Genomic DNA, 16322 nt, shown 5'->3' on the forward strand with positions numbered 1-16322 from the left:
CTCAAACTTTAGCTCAAACTTTTGGATTAATTGAAAACGAACCAGGGAGCAAAAAACTTGACCAAAAGTTTGCCTCAAACTTTTGGGCAAACTTTTGGGCAAAAAGCTGGAGCAAAAGTTTGCCTCAAACTTTTGTGCAAACATTTGGGCAAAAAGCTTGAGCAAAAGTTTGCCTCAAACTTTTTGGCAAACTTTTGGCATCACAAATCAACACCCTGGAGAGCAAAAGTTTGCGCCAACGTCTGCCTCAAACTTTTAGGCAAACGTTGGCGCATGAACAACACACCCTGGAGAGCAAAAGTTTGCGCCAACGTTTGCCTCTAACTTTTTGGCAAACGTTGGCGCCATGAGTGTGCAAGGGGAGGCCAACGTTTGAGCAAAAGTTTGACCCCAAACTTTTGCTCAAACGTTGGTATCAGCAAAATAGGGTGGCTGATGTGAAAAGTTTGAGTAAAAGTTTGCCTCAAACTTTTACTCAAACTTTTACTCAAGCTTTCATGATTCCAAACCCGGTTCAATTCGGTTCTTCTCCAAACTCCAAGAGCAATTAACCAAGGCCTCTATCAACCCAATTCCATCAAGAGCAAATGCCCAATTGAAGGCTTGAAGACCATTTGAAGAAAGTGTATAAATAGCATAGGATTTAAGTTTTTCAGGGAGCTTTCCTTTTAGTTTTCATAGAGAGTTTTCGGAGAGCTTTTGGTGTTGAGTGAATTTTAATTTCTAAGTCTCGGGGAAGGAGAATTGAATTCCCTTCCTCTTAGTTTCCTTGCTTTCAATTTCAATTACAATTGTCTTGGATCTTGGGTTGGAGAATTGAAGGAATTCTGTTTCAATCTCATCCTGAGACCTCTTTGTTTCTTTACTGCACAATTGAATTTAAATTTTTGTTAATTGCTTCTTCATCTACTTTCTTTGCAATTTACAATTCCTTTGCAATTGTTCTTGTTGGATCTAGGAAGGCATTGAGATCTAGACTTGGTTATCTAGTCTCTTGGGTCCTGAGATCCGGATTTCCCATTTTCAATTCTCTGTTTACTGCTTTCAAGCTCATTTACATTTCTGTTTTAAGATCCGTTCAATTCAAGTCATCCTTTACTTCTCTGCTTGTTGCAATTTTACTTTTCCTTGTTTAATTTCTGCAAATCCAATTCCCAATTCCCTTTACAATTCAAGCCATTTACATTTCTTGCACTTTAAGATTCTGCAATTTACATTTCTTGCGTTCTAAGTTTCTGCCATTTAATTTCTTGTTCTTTAAGATTCAGCACTTTAAATTTCAGTTCTCTTTAATTTCATGCCAATTACCCATTCCCTTTACTTTCTATGCAATTTAAATTCTGCAAATCACAAATCTCTCAACCAAATCTTGATTCGCTTGACTAAATCAACCACTAAACTAAAATTGCTCAATCCTTCAATCCCTGTGGGATCGACCTCACTCCCGTGAGTTATTATTACTTGATGCGACCCGGTGCACTTGCCGGTTAGATTTGTGTGTTTGGAATTCGTTTTCCAAAAATACACATCAAGTTTTTGGCGCCGTTGCTGGGGATTGATTAGATTGACAATGATTAAGTGAGGTGGTGATCTAGATCAAGCACTTTTTCTTTATTTTTCTCTAATTTTGACTAACCCACTAACTGTTTGAATTTTTGCTTAAGCTAACTAAAACTTCATTCTAGCAGTAGATTGAAGTGTCACTGGTTTGTGTGTTTCTTATGTTCTGCTTGTATGTCAGGTATAAGAAGAACCACACCCACCTTTCATGAACAAGACGAAAGAACTCTCAGGAGGTTAAGAAGAGCTGAAAGAGGAAAAAATATTGTTGGAGATGAGGAATCAGAAGAAGAATTCCAAGATATGGAGGAACATTCAACCAATCCACCTGGTGGAGCAGACAACAACAATAACAACCCACCCCAGAGGAGAGTTTTGGCCTCCTATACCTTTGCAAATGCTAGACATTGTGGAAGCAGCATTCTCACCCCTAATGTCAATGCAAATAACTTTGAATTGAAGCCACAACTCATTACATTGGTCCAAAACAACTACTCGTTTGGGGGAGGACCATTGGAGGATCCAAATCAACATCTATCTACCTTCTTAAGGATTTGTGACACTGTAAAGTCCAATGGCGTGAATCCTGAGACCTACAAGCTTCTGCTATTCCCGTTCTCATTGAGGGACAAGGCCGCACAATGGCTTGAAACTTTTCCTCAAGGAAGCATCACTAGCTGGGATGATTTGGTGACTAAATTTCTAGCCAAATTCTATCCACCTCAAAGAGTCATCAGGCTGAAAACTGAGGTGCAAACATTCACACAATTGGATGCTGAAAATCTGTATGAAGCATGGGAGAGATACAAGGCTCTGCTGAGGAAATGTCCACCAGAAATATTCACTGAGTGGGACAAGCTATAGAACTTCTATGAAGGACTCACTCTAAAGGCTCAAGAATCACTTGACCACTCAGCTGGAGGATCATTGCAACTGATGAAAATAGCAGAAGAAGCTCAAAATCTTATTGACATGGTGGCCAACAATCAATATTTCTTTGCTCACCAAAGAAATCGCCAACCATCACAAAGGAGAGGAGTAATGGAGCTAGAAGGAGTGGACTCAATCTTGGCTCAAAACAAGATGATGCAGCAGCAAATTCAACAATAATTTGAGCAAATGGCCAAGAGGATTGATAGCCTCCAAGTTGCAGCAGTTAACACAAGCCAACCATCATCCACATGGGGGCAAAATGAAGAAACTCAAGAAGAACATAACAAGAGCAAGTACAGTATATGCACAACCAAGGACCAAATGAAGTGTATGGTGATACATACAATCCATCCTGGAAGAACCACCCAAACCTCAGATGGGGAGATAATCACACCCAAAACCAACAACCATGGCAGAGGAACTCAAACCAAAACAATCCAAGAAGCAACCAAAACCACAACCAGCAGCAAACTAACCAGAACCCCTACAGAAAACCTCAAAACAACTACCCCAACCCCAACCAGTACCAATCCAATAACCAACCCACCAACCAAAATGCCTACCATCCACCACCCACATCTCATAACCCACCTCAAGTATCACCTAAATCTCAAAGACTCACTAACTTGGAGACCTTGATGGATAAAATGTTGAAATACCAGGAAATGACAACCGAGAACCATGAAGCCTCCATAAAGAGCCTAGAGAGGCAGTAATGCACATAAACTAGTTATGCTACGATTTAGGAAATTGCACGATCGGCAAAATTCCTTCCGGCAAGTGCACCGGTTATCGTCAAGTAAAAACTCACAATAGAGTGAGGTCGAATCCCACAAGGATTGGTTGAGTGAGCAATTCGGATTAGAAGCGTGTTCTAGTTGAGCGGAATCAAGATTGAGATGAGTATTGCGGAATGTAAAATTGGCGGGAAAAGTAAATGACAAGAAATTGAAATGGCGGAATCTTAAATTGCATGAATTAAAGAGCAGAAACTAAATTGCTGAAATTAAAAGGGAATGGGGGTGATTGCATGAATTGAGTAGCAGAATGTAAAGAGAAGATGGAAATCAGAATTGGGGGATTCATTGGGTTATAGGAGATATTGAGATCTCCGAATCAAAACATGTTTATCTCTTCCTCAAGCAATGCGTTCATTGAATTTTGCTTGGCAATCTTATATGATTGGATCCCAATCCCTTGGCTCACCAATTCTCTCTAAACATGAACAAATTCCCAATCCCTTGGTTTAAATGTTCATAAGAAGAGATGATGCTCGATCACTGATTATACCACACAGTTTCATGAACCACAATTTGGTAGGATTACATGTCACAATATCCATCCAAACCCCAATCCAATTCACTGTGAGAAAGCTTCTCTAGCATGAATCCTCCATTCCTTTCCCAAGGTTCCGAAGGATTCCAATTATGGGTAGTTTCTTTCCCAAGACAACTACCCAATGGAATTAGATCGAGAAGCTTTCTAACAAAATTCAAGAGAAAAGATTGAAGAAGAAGATAAACTATTATTGATTCATTGAATTACAATAGAGCTCCCTAACCCAATGAAAGGGGGTTTAGTGAGTCATAGCTCTGAATTCAATTACAAAGAAAATGAAAACTAGCTAAAAGTGAAGTAAAAGTAAAGGGTCCTTCCTAACTTAAATTCTATCCTATTTATACACTTTCTATATTGAGCTTCAGTTGTGCTTCTTGGGCTTTGAGGCCTCTCCTTGCTTTCCTTTTGCCTTGGGTTTATGATCCATAATCTTGATGAGGCTGTTGATCCAAATTCTGTAACATTCATTGAGCCAACTTAGTGATAATCAAATAATGACACATGACTCAATAAATTGAGATTTCAAACTCATCAATCCTTCAGGTCCAATCCCATAAACCATGATATTCAATTGGGTTTCATACCAGAGTAAGTTTAAGTTATTGTTTGTGCTCAAAGAGTAACTTAAACCGCAAGATTATTGGCCCAGAAACCTTTTCCAAGAGTGGCGTTTAAGTTGCAGTTTAAGCTTAAACTGCAGCTTAAACGCCAGATACTTCCAGTGAGGCCTTTTGTAGAAGCACGTTTAAGCTTCAGTTTAAGGTTAAACTGAAGCTTAAACGTGGAAATGGAAGAAGGTAGCCCTGGAGAGTAATGTAGTCGAACACGTTTAAGCTTCAGTTTAAGGTTAAACTGAAGCTTAAACGTGGATAAAGGAAGGGCAGCTCTGGAGGTCGAACACGTTTAACCTCCAGTTTGAGGTCAAACTGGAGGTTAAACGTGGAAGCTTAGAATGGTAGCCCTGGAGGTGTCGAACACGTTTAACCTCCAGTTTGAGGTCAAACTGGAGGTTAAACGTGGAAATGGAGAGAGCAACCCTGGAGGAGAAAGGCTGTCGAACACGTTTAAGCTCCAGTTTGAGGTCAAACTGGAGCTTAAACGTGGAAATGGCTCCCTGGTGCTATTCCCACTTCTGGCGTTTAACCTCCAGTTTGAGGTCAAACTGGAGGTTAAACGTGGACTCCTTCCTGAGTGGCATTGTCATTCTGGCGTTTAACCTCCAGTTTGAGGTCAAACTGGAGGTTAAACGTGGAATGCTTCTTTGGTGAGACTTTTCATTCTGGCGTTTAACCTCCAGTTTAAGGTTAAACTGGAGGTTAAACTTCCATTCCAGCATTCCTTAGCCTTCATGATTCTGGCGTTTAAGCTCCAGTTTAGGCTTAAACTGGAACTTAAACTCCACATGTGATATTCAAGCTTCCTTTATTGATTTTGTTGCTTCCTTGCTTAGCCTCTTCTTCCCTGAAATCATCCAAACAAATGCATCAAAGTCTTGCAACATTTCATGAGAAATCTTCCATTCATAGCATTCAAGTAATATAACTAAAACTCATGGAAATTGCATCAAATTCATATTGTTTGGATGGTTCATTGCTTTGTTCTTCATTTAACCATTTTTGGTTACTTTAAGCTCAAGAAAATGCATAAAACAACTAAAACTAACAGAAAAATGCTAGTGAAACTAGCCTAAGATGCCTTGGCATCACAACACCAAACTTAATACTTGCTTGTCCCTAAGCAAGTCCTGAGTTATTTAAGAAGAAAGTATGAAACAGAAAGCAATTACATTGGCTATATTAGCAAGCATTTGAAGTTCCTCAGAAGGGTTTTATGCAGAAAGTTGCAGAATCACTTTTTCATACTTATCAGGTAAGATTATCACTTTTTCATTGCATCCATCAAACACTGCTATGGCCTCTTGTTATTTTTATGTCTTTGGCACTTTTCTCTTCTTTGTTTTTCTTTTCTTTTTCTTAGAGCTTCTTTTGCTCCTTGTTTGCTTAGTGTCATGTGTTGCACAAGCCTTTGGCATTTTCTTTTTCTTATCAGTGCACTACACATATCCACTTTAGGCATTTTAGTTCACATTTCTTCTTGAGACATTGGTGCCCAGCACCTCTTTGTGTGACTAAATGTTTTGTATTTAGGTTGCTCTTGATAATGGACTTTTGGTTGATAATCCCGGGTTAGTTAACCCAAGTTACCAAGTGTTGAAACACTCCTCAGAACCTATTCATCCAAGCATATCCTTAATACATAAACACCACAGGCATTTGTCTCAGAAGTTCAAACCATTGGTACCTAGCTTATTTTCTCAATTTTTTTGCTTTTTGGTTGCCCTTTTTCAGTGGCTTTTTCTTCTTCTTTTTCTTTCTTTTTCATGGCCAAAGACATTTATTCATCAAGATCCATAGACAGTTTTCAATTTCTACACAAAGAATGATAATTCTACACTCTAATTCTAGTGATCTGACTAAACAATCAAGCATGCATACCACCACTTAATTCTACTTGATTTGTCACTAATTTAGCCAAGTTACTTTTGTTCAAACTTTTCTTTTATTTTTTTAAACAGAACAAGCATGGCAAGCACTCGTTTAAGAAGGTGAAGTTATATCCAAACATCTAGGCATTCACTTTATTCAAAGCAAACAACAGACACATATACTAAAAACTTCACATTCCAGAAAGATTCAACAATTACAGTTTAAACCAGAACACGCATGCTTTTGTTTGCCCTTTTTAAAGAATTATCAAGGAACAATACCACCTTGTGAAATTCCTTGTTTTCTCTTTGTTGTCAGGAAACAATTTGATTTCTCCTTCTTCTCCTAAATGTTGCTTCATGCTTTAAGATTCTTGTTTCCTTTCCTGCAAAGAGTGATGAAGTTGCTTGCTTCTCAAGCACTTGAGTGGTTAGCTCAACTATGTGTGGGTAAGTATCGGAGTCTTAGGTTGGTGTGTGAACACCAAACTTAGTCTCCCACTTACTTCTCTGTTCTTTGAATCCTTGAGTTCTCTTGGAATGAAGTTGCTACTAAGGGTTTTAAGCATTTCTGTGACTGCTTAGAATGGTTGTTCCTTTCATATAATTCAAAGGTTGTTGTGTTCAGTTGATCTTTATGGTGGAACACCAAACTTAGAGTCACACATTCCCCTTTGAATTATTGATCCATGAATTCATTGTTTGGTGTGAAACACCAACTTAATTCTTTGCAATGCACAGAAACTACTTCACCCTTTTTATTGAAACAAATAAAAGAAACAGCAACAAGGTATTACCTCAGGTTGGGTTGCCTCCCAACAAGCGCTTCTTTAACGTCATTAGCTTGACGGTCAGCTTCCTCAGTTGAGGTGATATTTAACTTTGTCCTTCTCCTCCACATCTCCCAAGTAATGTTTGAGTCTTTGACCGTTCACAATGAAGGTTCGTTGTGACTTTTCTTCCATGATTTCTACTTGTCCATATTTGGAGACCTTGGTGACAAGGAATGGTCCAGACCACCTTGATTTTAGCTTCCCTGGAAATAGCTTCAGCCTAGAATTGTAGAGCAATACTTTTTGTCCTTCTTCAAATTTCCTTAGGGCTATGTTGCTGTCATGCTTCTTCTTTGCTCTTTCTTTGTAAATTTTGGCATTCTCATAAGCTTCCGCTCTGAATTCTTCCAACTCTTGAATTTGCAACATCCTTCTTTCTCCAGCAGCTTTGTTGTCCAAGTTCAAAAGTTTCAAGGCCCAGTATGCCTTGTGCTCCAACTCCAGTGGCAGATGGCAAGCTTTTCCATATACTAGTTGGTAAGGAGACATTCCAATTGGTGTTTTGAAAGCTGTCCTATATGCCCAAAGAGCATCATCTAGCTTAATTGACCAGTCCTTCCTTGAAGTTCCCACAGTCTTTTCCAGGATCCTTTTGAGTTCTCTGTTAGATATTTCGGCTTGCCCACTTGTCTGTGGATGGTATGGTGTGGCTACCCTGTGTTTGACTCCATATTTTAGAAGCAATGCTTCTAATGGTTTGTTGCAGAAGTGGCTTCCTCCATCACTGATGATTGCTCTTGGAACCCCAAAACGGCAAAAAATGTGTTTTCTGAGGAAGTTCATGACTACCTTATTATCATTGGTTGGAGTTGCTATTGCTTCAACCCATTTGGAGACATAGTCTACTGCCACAAGAATGTAATTATTTGAGTATGAGGAGGGAAATGGTCCCATGAAATCTATCCCCCATACATCAAACAATTCAAGTTCCAGAATGAATTGTTGTGGCATTTCATTTCTTCTTGGCAGGTTCCCCGCCTTCTGGCATTCATGGCAGTGCTTCACTAATTCTTTTGCATCTTTGAAGATAGTGGGCCAATAAAAACCACACTGCAACACCTTAGCTGCTGTTCTTTCTCCTGCAAAATGCCCTCCATAAGTGGAGCCATGGCAGTCCCATAAGACTTCCCTTCCTTCTTCCTCGGATATGCATCTTCTGAGTATGCCATCGGAACATTTTTTGAACAAGTATGGTTCGTCCCAGATGAAGTATTTGGCATCATTTACCAATTTCTTCCTTTGATGTTTGTTAAATTCCAACGGTAAACTCCCAGTGGCCTTGAAGTTTGCTATGTCTGCAAACCAGGGTGCTTTGTGAATTACCATGAGTTGTTCATCAGGAAAGCTCTCATTTATATGTGTGCTTTGTGTGCTTCCTTCTTCACATGGTATCCTTGATAAATGGTCTGCCACCTTGTTCTCTACACCCTTCTTGTCTTTGATTTCAATGTCAAATTCTATTTGGTTGTAGCCTGAATATCCATCCAAGAAGCAATAGTAAGCATGTCCGGCAAGCCTTTCAAGCATCTGATCCATGAATGGGAGTGGGAAATGATCCTTTCTGGTGGCTTCATTGAGCTTCCTGTAGTCTATGCACATCCTCCACCCAGTGACGGTTCTTGTGGGTATGAGTTCGTTCTTCTCATTTGGCACCACAGTTATGCCACCTTTCTTGGGAACTACATGGATGGGACTAACCCATGGGCTATCAGAAATGGGGTAGATTACCCCTGCCTGCCATAACTTCCTGACTTCCTTTTGTACCACTTCTTTCATGACGGGATTCAATCTTCTCTGAGCTTGAATGGAGGGTCTAGCATCCTCTTCTAACAAGATTTTATGCATGCATATGGATGAACTTATCCCCTTCAAATCAGCTAGGGTCCATCCAATGGCATCTTGATGAGTTTGCAGCACCTTGATCAATTCTTCTTCCTGTTCTTGGCTAAGGGCAGAGCTAATGATAACAGGGTGACTCTCATCACTACCCAAGTATGCATACTTGAGATTAGGGGGCAATGCTTTGAGCTCAGGTTTTGGTGCTTCCTTTTCTTCTTTCACTCTCTCTGGCATGCTTAGCATGGTTGTGTCAGCGCCCTTGATATCACTAACTTCAATATCCTTGGTGAACTCCTCCTCTGCCACTTCCTTTATTGTTTCCTCAAAAGTTTCTTGTACTGCAATGTCCACTACATCAACCCTCATGCATTCCCTTAGTGATTCTGATGGATAACTCATTGCCTTGAATACATTAAACACCAATTTCTCATCATGTAGTCTAAGAGTGAGTTCACCCTTTTGTACATCTATGATGGCTCCAGTAGTAGCTAGGAAGGGTCTTCCCAGAATTATTGAAGCTTTGGCTTCTTCCTCCATATCTAACACCACAAAATCAGCAGGAAATATAAATTCTCCCACTTTCACCAACAAATCCTCAACTATCCCATGAGGGAATTTAAAAGTTCGATCTGCCAATTGGAGGGCCATTCTTGTTGGTTTGGCTTCCTCAATCTTCATTCTTCTCATCATTGTTAGCGACATCAAATTGATGCTGGCCCCTAAGTCACACAAGGCCTTCTCCACCATGACTTCTCCTATGATGCAGGGGATTTGGAAACTGCCTGGGTCCTTCAATTTCTGAGGCAATTTGTGCTGAATGATGGCACTGCATTCTTCAGTTAACAACACAGTTTCCTCATTTCTCCAGCTTCTCTTCTTGGTCATTAATTCTTTTAAGAATTTTGCATAGAGTGGCATTTGCTCTATTGCCTCAGCAAAGGGAATGTTGATTTGAAGCTTCTTGAAAATCTCCAAGAACCTGGAGAATTGGCCATCCTTTTCACTTTTCATCAAACGTTGAGGATAAGGTGCTTTAGGTGTGTAAGGCTTCAGGACCTCTTTTTCTTTTTCTTTTGTTGCAGACGGTGTAAAAGATTGTCCTTGTTCTTTGTCTTTCACATTTTCCTTTGCTTCATCCTCTGTGGTTTCCTTTGAGATCTCCTTTAGATTCTTTCCACTTCTGAGGGTTATGGCCTTACATTCTTCCCTTGCAATAGCCTTGGCAGCATGAGAACCGCTTGTCCCAGGGGCTTGCTTAGTCAAATACAAAATTTGATTTTCTAGCTTCTGGATGGCAGCTCCTTGGTTTTGCAAGTTAGAATTTACTTCTTCCTTAAAAGCTTTCAATTCGGTTATGTCTTGACTCATGGTTGCAAGCATTCCTTCTATCCGGTTTAATTGATCTTGAAATTGTTGGTTCGGATTAGGTTGGGTAGGTTGATTATTTTGGCCATGATATGATGGTTGGGAGTAAGTGTTTTGTGTGGCTTGGTATGATCTTTGGTTGGAGTTTTGGTATGTGGAATTGTTGTGTTGGTTGTGGTTGTAAGGTTTGTGGTTTTGTGGTTGGGTTTGTTGGTTTCCCCACCCAAAGTTTGGGTGGTTTCTCCAGCCTGGGTTGTAAGTGTTGGAATGTGGATCATATGATTGCCTTTGTTGGTTTCCCACATAGTTGGCCTCATCCCAATCACCTCCTTCAATGCTTACTTCCTCTTGATCTTGTGTGTGTATTGCAGCCACTTGCTTTGTTTCTAATTGCCTGGTAAGCTCTGCTAGTTGCTTGGCAAACACCTTGTTTTGGGCTAGAATTGTATCAACATGGTTCAGCTCCATGACTCCCTTAGTGTTGTGCCTTTCTGATGCATAGTAGTACTCATTCTCAGCCACTGTCTCAATCACTTCAATGGCCTCTTCCACAGTCTTTTTCCTGTTCAATGAACCTCCTGATGAATGGTCTACAGCCTTCCTTGATTCATAAGAGAGTCCATCATAGAAGATATGCAATTGCACCCAATCATGGAACATGTCTGGTGGGCATTTCCTTGTCAAATCCTTGAATCTCTCCCATGCCTCGTAGAGAGTTTCACCATCTTGTTGTCTAAAAGTTTGAACCTCAGATCGAAGCCTATTGACCTTTTGTGGGGGGTAGAAACGTGCCAGAAACTTACTTTCCACCTCATCCCATGTTGTTAGACTCCCCCTTGGGAATGATTCCAGCCACTTAGCTGCTTTGTCCCTAAGTGAAAATGGGAACAAAAGCAGTTTATAGGCATCTTCCTGGACTCCATTGGACTTCACAGTGTCACAAATTCTCAGGAATTTTGTGAGATGTTGGTTGGGATCTTCATTAGCACTCCCACCAAATGAACAATGATTCTCCACAAGTGATATTAGCTGTGGCTTGAGCTCAAAATTGTTGGCCTGAATGGGTGGTTTCTGGATGCTACTACCACAATTTCCAGAGGTTGGGTTTATGTATGAACTAAGAACCCTCCTCTCAGGAATGGCATTGTTTCCATCAGCTCTCTCATGGTTGTGAACTTCTCTATCCATATTGAGATCTAAAGCTTCCTCAAAATTGTCCTCAGATTCTCCTTCAGATTCCTCTTCTCCCACTACTCTCTTCCCTCTTGCTTCCCTTCTCAGTCTATGAAGGGTCCTCTCTGGTTCGGTATATGGAGGAGTTGATGTCTCTCCTCTCCTACCTGTCATACAAGAACACAGCACAGGCACAAACAAGTGAAATACTCTTGGTTAATGGAAGAGTATGGTTAGAGCAATTGAGGAATTAATTCAAACAGTTAGTGATTCAGTGAGTCAGTTGCTTGAATTTAAAGGCATAAAGAAAGAAAGCATGTAACCGAGTGCAGAAATTAAAATTCAACAAGTAACTTGAACAGAATTAACAAAGCAAGAGAAAATTGCTCAATCTAGTTAGCTTCCAATTGGAGAATTGCCAATCGAAAACCAATCCCCGGCAACGGCGCCATAAACTTGATGCACATAAACTAGTTATGCTACGATTTAGGAAATTGCACGATCGGCAAAATTCCTTCCGGCAAGTGCACCGGTTATCGTCAAGTAAAAACTCACAATAGAGTGAGGTCGAATCCCACAAGGATTGGTTGAGTGAGCAATTCGGATTAGAAGCGTGTTCTAGTTGAGCGGAATCAAGATTGAGATGAGTATTGCGGAATGTAAAATTGGCGGGAAAAGTAAATGACAAGAAATTGAAATGGCGGAATCTTAAATTGCATGAATTAAAGAGCAGAAACTAAATTGCTGAAATTAAAAGGGAATGGGGGTGATTGCATGAATTGAGTAGCAGAATGTAAAGAGAAGATGGAAATCAGAATTGGGGGATTCATTGGGTTATAGGAGATATTGAGATCTCCGAATCAAAACATGTTTATCTCTTCCTCAAGCAATGCGTTCATTGAATTTTGCTTGGCAATCTTATATGATTGGATCCCAATCCCTTGGCTCACCAATTCTCTCTAAACATGAACAAATTCCCAATCCCTTGGTTTAAATGTTCATAAGAAGAGATGATGCTCGATCACTGATTATACCACACAGTTTCATGAACCACAATTTGGTAGGATTACATGTCACAATATCCATCCAAACCCCAATCCAATTCACTGTGAGAAAGCTTCTCTAGCATGAATCCTCCATTCCTTTCCCAAGGTTCCGAAGGATTCCAATTATGGGTAGTTTCTTTCCCAAGACAACTACCCAATGGAATTAGATCGAGAAGCTTTCTAACAAAATTCAAGAGAAAAGATTGAAGAAGAAGATAAACTATTATTGATTCATTGAATTACAATAGAGCTCCCTAACCCAATGAAAGGGGGTTTAGTGAGTCATAGCTCTGAATTCAATTACAAAGAAAATGAAAACTAGCTAAAAGTGAAGTAAAAGTAAAGGGTCCTTCCTAACTTAAATTCTATCCTATTTATACACTTTCTATATTGAGCTTCAGTTGTGCTTCTTGGGCTTTGAGGCCTCTCCTTGCTTTCCTTTTGCCTTGGGTTTATGATCCATAATCTTGATGAGGCTGTTGATCCAAATTCTGTAACATTCATTGAGCCAACTTAGTGATAATCAAATAATGACACATGACTCAATAAATTGAGATTTCAAACTCATCAATCCTTCAGGCCCAATCCCATAAACCATGATATTCAATTGGGTTTCATACCAGAGTAAGTTTAAGTTATTGTTTGTGCTCAAAGAGTAACTTAAACCGCAAGATTATTGGCCCAGAAACCTTTTCCAAGAGTGGCGTTTAAGTTGCAGTTTAAGCTTAAACTGCAGCTTAAACGCCAGATACTTCCAGTGAGGCCTTTTGTAGAAGCACGTTTAAGCTTCAGTTTAAGGTTAAACTGAAGCTTAAACGTGGAAATAGAAGAAGGTAGCCCTGGAGAGTAATGTAGTCGAACACGTTTAAGCTTCAGTTTAAGGTTAAACTGAAGCTTAAACGTGGATAAAGGAAGGGCAGCCCTGGAGGTCGAACACGTTTAACCTCCAGTTTGAGGTCAAACTGGAGGTTAAACGTGGAAGCTTAGAATGGTAGCCCTGGAGGTGTCGAACACGTTTAACCTCCAGTTTGAGGTCAAACTGGAGGTTAAACGTGGAAATGGAGAGAGCAACCCTGGAGGAGAAAGGCTGTCGAACACGTTTAAGCTCCAGTTTGAGGTCAAACTGGAGCTTAAACGTGGAAATGGCTCCCTGGTGCTATTCCCACTTCTGGCGTTTAACCTCCAGTTTGAGGTCAAACTGGAGGTTAAACGTGGACTCCTTCCTGAGTGGCATTGTCATTCTGGCGTTTAACCTCCAGTTTGAGGTCAAACTGGAGGTTAAACGTGGAATGCTTCTTTGGTGAGACTTTTCATTCTGGCGTTTAACCTCCAGTTTAAGGTTAAACTGGAGGTTAAACTTCCATTCCAGCATTCCTTAGCCTTCATGATTCTGGCGTTTAAGCTCCAGTTTAGGCTTAAACTGGAACTTAAACTCCACATGTGATATTCAAGCTTCCTTTATTGATTTTGTTGCTTCCTTGCTTAGCCTCTTCTTCCCTGAAATCATCCAAACAAATGCATCAAAGTCTTGCAACATTTCATGAGAAATCTTCCATTCATAGCATTCAAGTAATATAACTAAAACTCATGGAAATTGCATCAAATTCATATTGTTTGGATGGTTCATTGCTTTGTTCTTCATTTAACCATTTTTGGTTACTTTAAGCTCAAGAAAATGCATAAAACAACTAAAACTAACAGAAAAATGCTAGTGAAACTAGCCTAAGATGCCTTGGCATCAGGCAGATGGGGCAAATCTCTAAGCAGATCTCTATTGAGAGACCTTCAAGCTCTCTGCCGAGTGACACAATTCCAAATCCTAAGGAAGAATGCAAGGCAATACAATTAAGGAGTGGGAGAACATTGATGAGCAATAATGACATTACAAAGAAGCAAGCAGAGAGCAGCAAAAGGCCAATAGAAGATGAGGAGCAAACAAAGGCAGATGAAACCAAGGATCAAGTTGTGATGCCAAACAAGAGCATTGAGAAACTCAAAGAGAAGGACAACCAACCACACGGTTCAAAAGAAGTAACTCAGGGACAGCAGCAAATAGGAAAGAGCATCACACCTCCACTGCCATATCCCCAGAGGTTCAACAAAGAAACTAAGGACCAACATTTTCATAAGTTCCTTGAGACTTTCAAAAAGCTGGAAATCAATATTCCCTTGGCTGAAGCACTTGAGCAAATGCCTCTGTATGCCAAGTTTTTGAAGGAGCTTATCAACAAGAAAAGAAGTTGGCTTGAGAAGGAAACCGTGTTACTCACCGAGGAATGCAGTGCTTTGATTCAAAGGGGCATTCCACCAAAACTTAAGGATCCAAGAAGCTTTGTAGTCTCATGCACCATTGGCAGAATAATTCTCAACAAAGCTCTCTGTGACCTTGGTGCTAGCATCAACTTAATGCCTCTCTCAATGATGAGAAAACTTGATATAGAAGAGCTTAAACCCACCAGGATGTCATTGGTCATGGCTGACAGATCAATCAAAACACCCACTGGAATTGTGGAGAATTTGTTGGTGAAGGTTGGGGAGTTTATTTTCCCAGCAGATTTTGTGATTTTGGATACTGAAGAGGAAGGAAACAATTCAATCATTTTGGGAAGGCCATTTCTAGCCACAGTAAGAGCCACTATTGATATAGAAAAAGGAGAAATGATCTTCAGGGTCCACAATGAACAAATGGTCATAAACGTCTTCAAGTCAATGCAACACATTCCCAAGCAAGAGGATTATGTGAGAGTGGACATGATAGAGAGTTTGGTGGAAGAAATGCTGGAAGAAAGTCCCCAAGAGCAAGAAGGAAATCAAGGGGAAACAGTGGAACAAGTAGCTGAGACTTCTATTGAGCAAGATGAAAAACAAGACAAGAAGGAAGAAGTACGAAAACAAGAACTGAAACCATTACCCACCCATCCCAAATATGCATTCCTTGGCACATCGGAGAGCTTCCCAGTAATCATTAATTCATCCCTGACAAAGAAGGAAGAAGGAGAACTTCTTGATGTACTCAAAGCTCACAAAGATGCTTTAGGATGGACCATTGATGACCTGAAGGGAATCAGCCCTGTAGTGTGTATGCATAAGATCCTCTTGGAAGATAATCCCAAACCAGTGGTTCAACCACAAAGAAGGCTAAATCCCACAATGAAGGAAGTTGTCCAGAAGGAAGTAATGAAGTTGTGGAATGCAGGGATAATCTTCCCAATATCTGATAGCCCATGGGTAAGCCCGGTTCAAGTTGTACCAAAGAAAGGAGGAATGACGGTCATCACTAATGAGAAGAATGAGTTGATCCCTACTAAAACAGTGACTGGGTGGAGGATGTGCATAGACTATAGAAGATTGAATGATGCCACCAGGAAGGACCATTTCCCTCTCCCATTCATTGATCATCAGATGCTGGAAAGGTTGGCCGGCCATGCCTATTATTGCTTTTTGGACGGATATTCTGGGTATAATCAAATCGTGGTGGACCCCAAGGACCAAGAGAAGACTGCTTTTACATGTCCATTTGGAGTCTTTGCATACCGGAGGATGCCCTTTGGGCTTTGCAACGCCCCTGCCACATTTCAAAGGTGTATGCTCTCCATTTTCTCTGATATGGTCGAAAAGTTTTTAGAAGTCTTCATGGATGACTTCTCTGTTTTTGGTGATAATTTCAATGCTTGCCTAAACCATTTAACCCTTGTTTTGAAACGGTGCCAAGAAACTAATTTAGTGTTGAACTGGGAGAAATGCCATTTC

General features: G+C 40.3%; 1 non-coding gene across 1 annotated transcript; it reads left to right on the forward strand.

Annotated features, from left to right (window-relative positions):
- Positions 1–11011: 11011 nt before the first annotated feature.
- Positions 11012–11115, forward strand: LOC112780360 (small nucleolar RNA R71). Its single transcript, XR_003191202.1, has one exon. It is a non-coding gene; the product is annotated as a small nucleolar RNA R71 (small nucleolar RNA).
- The last annotated feature ends 5207 nt before the right edge of the window (positions 11116–16322 follow it).

The sequence above is a fragment of the Arachis hypogaea genome, chromosome 19 (assembly GCF_003086295.3).
Source record: "Arachis hypogaea cultivar Tifrunner chromosome 19, arahy.Tifrunner.gnm2.J5K5, whole genome shotgun sequence".
Classification (NCBI taxonomy): Eukaryota; Viridiplantae; Streptophyta; class Magnoliopsida; order Fabales; family Fabaceae; genus Arachis; species Arachis hypogaea.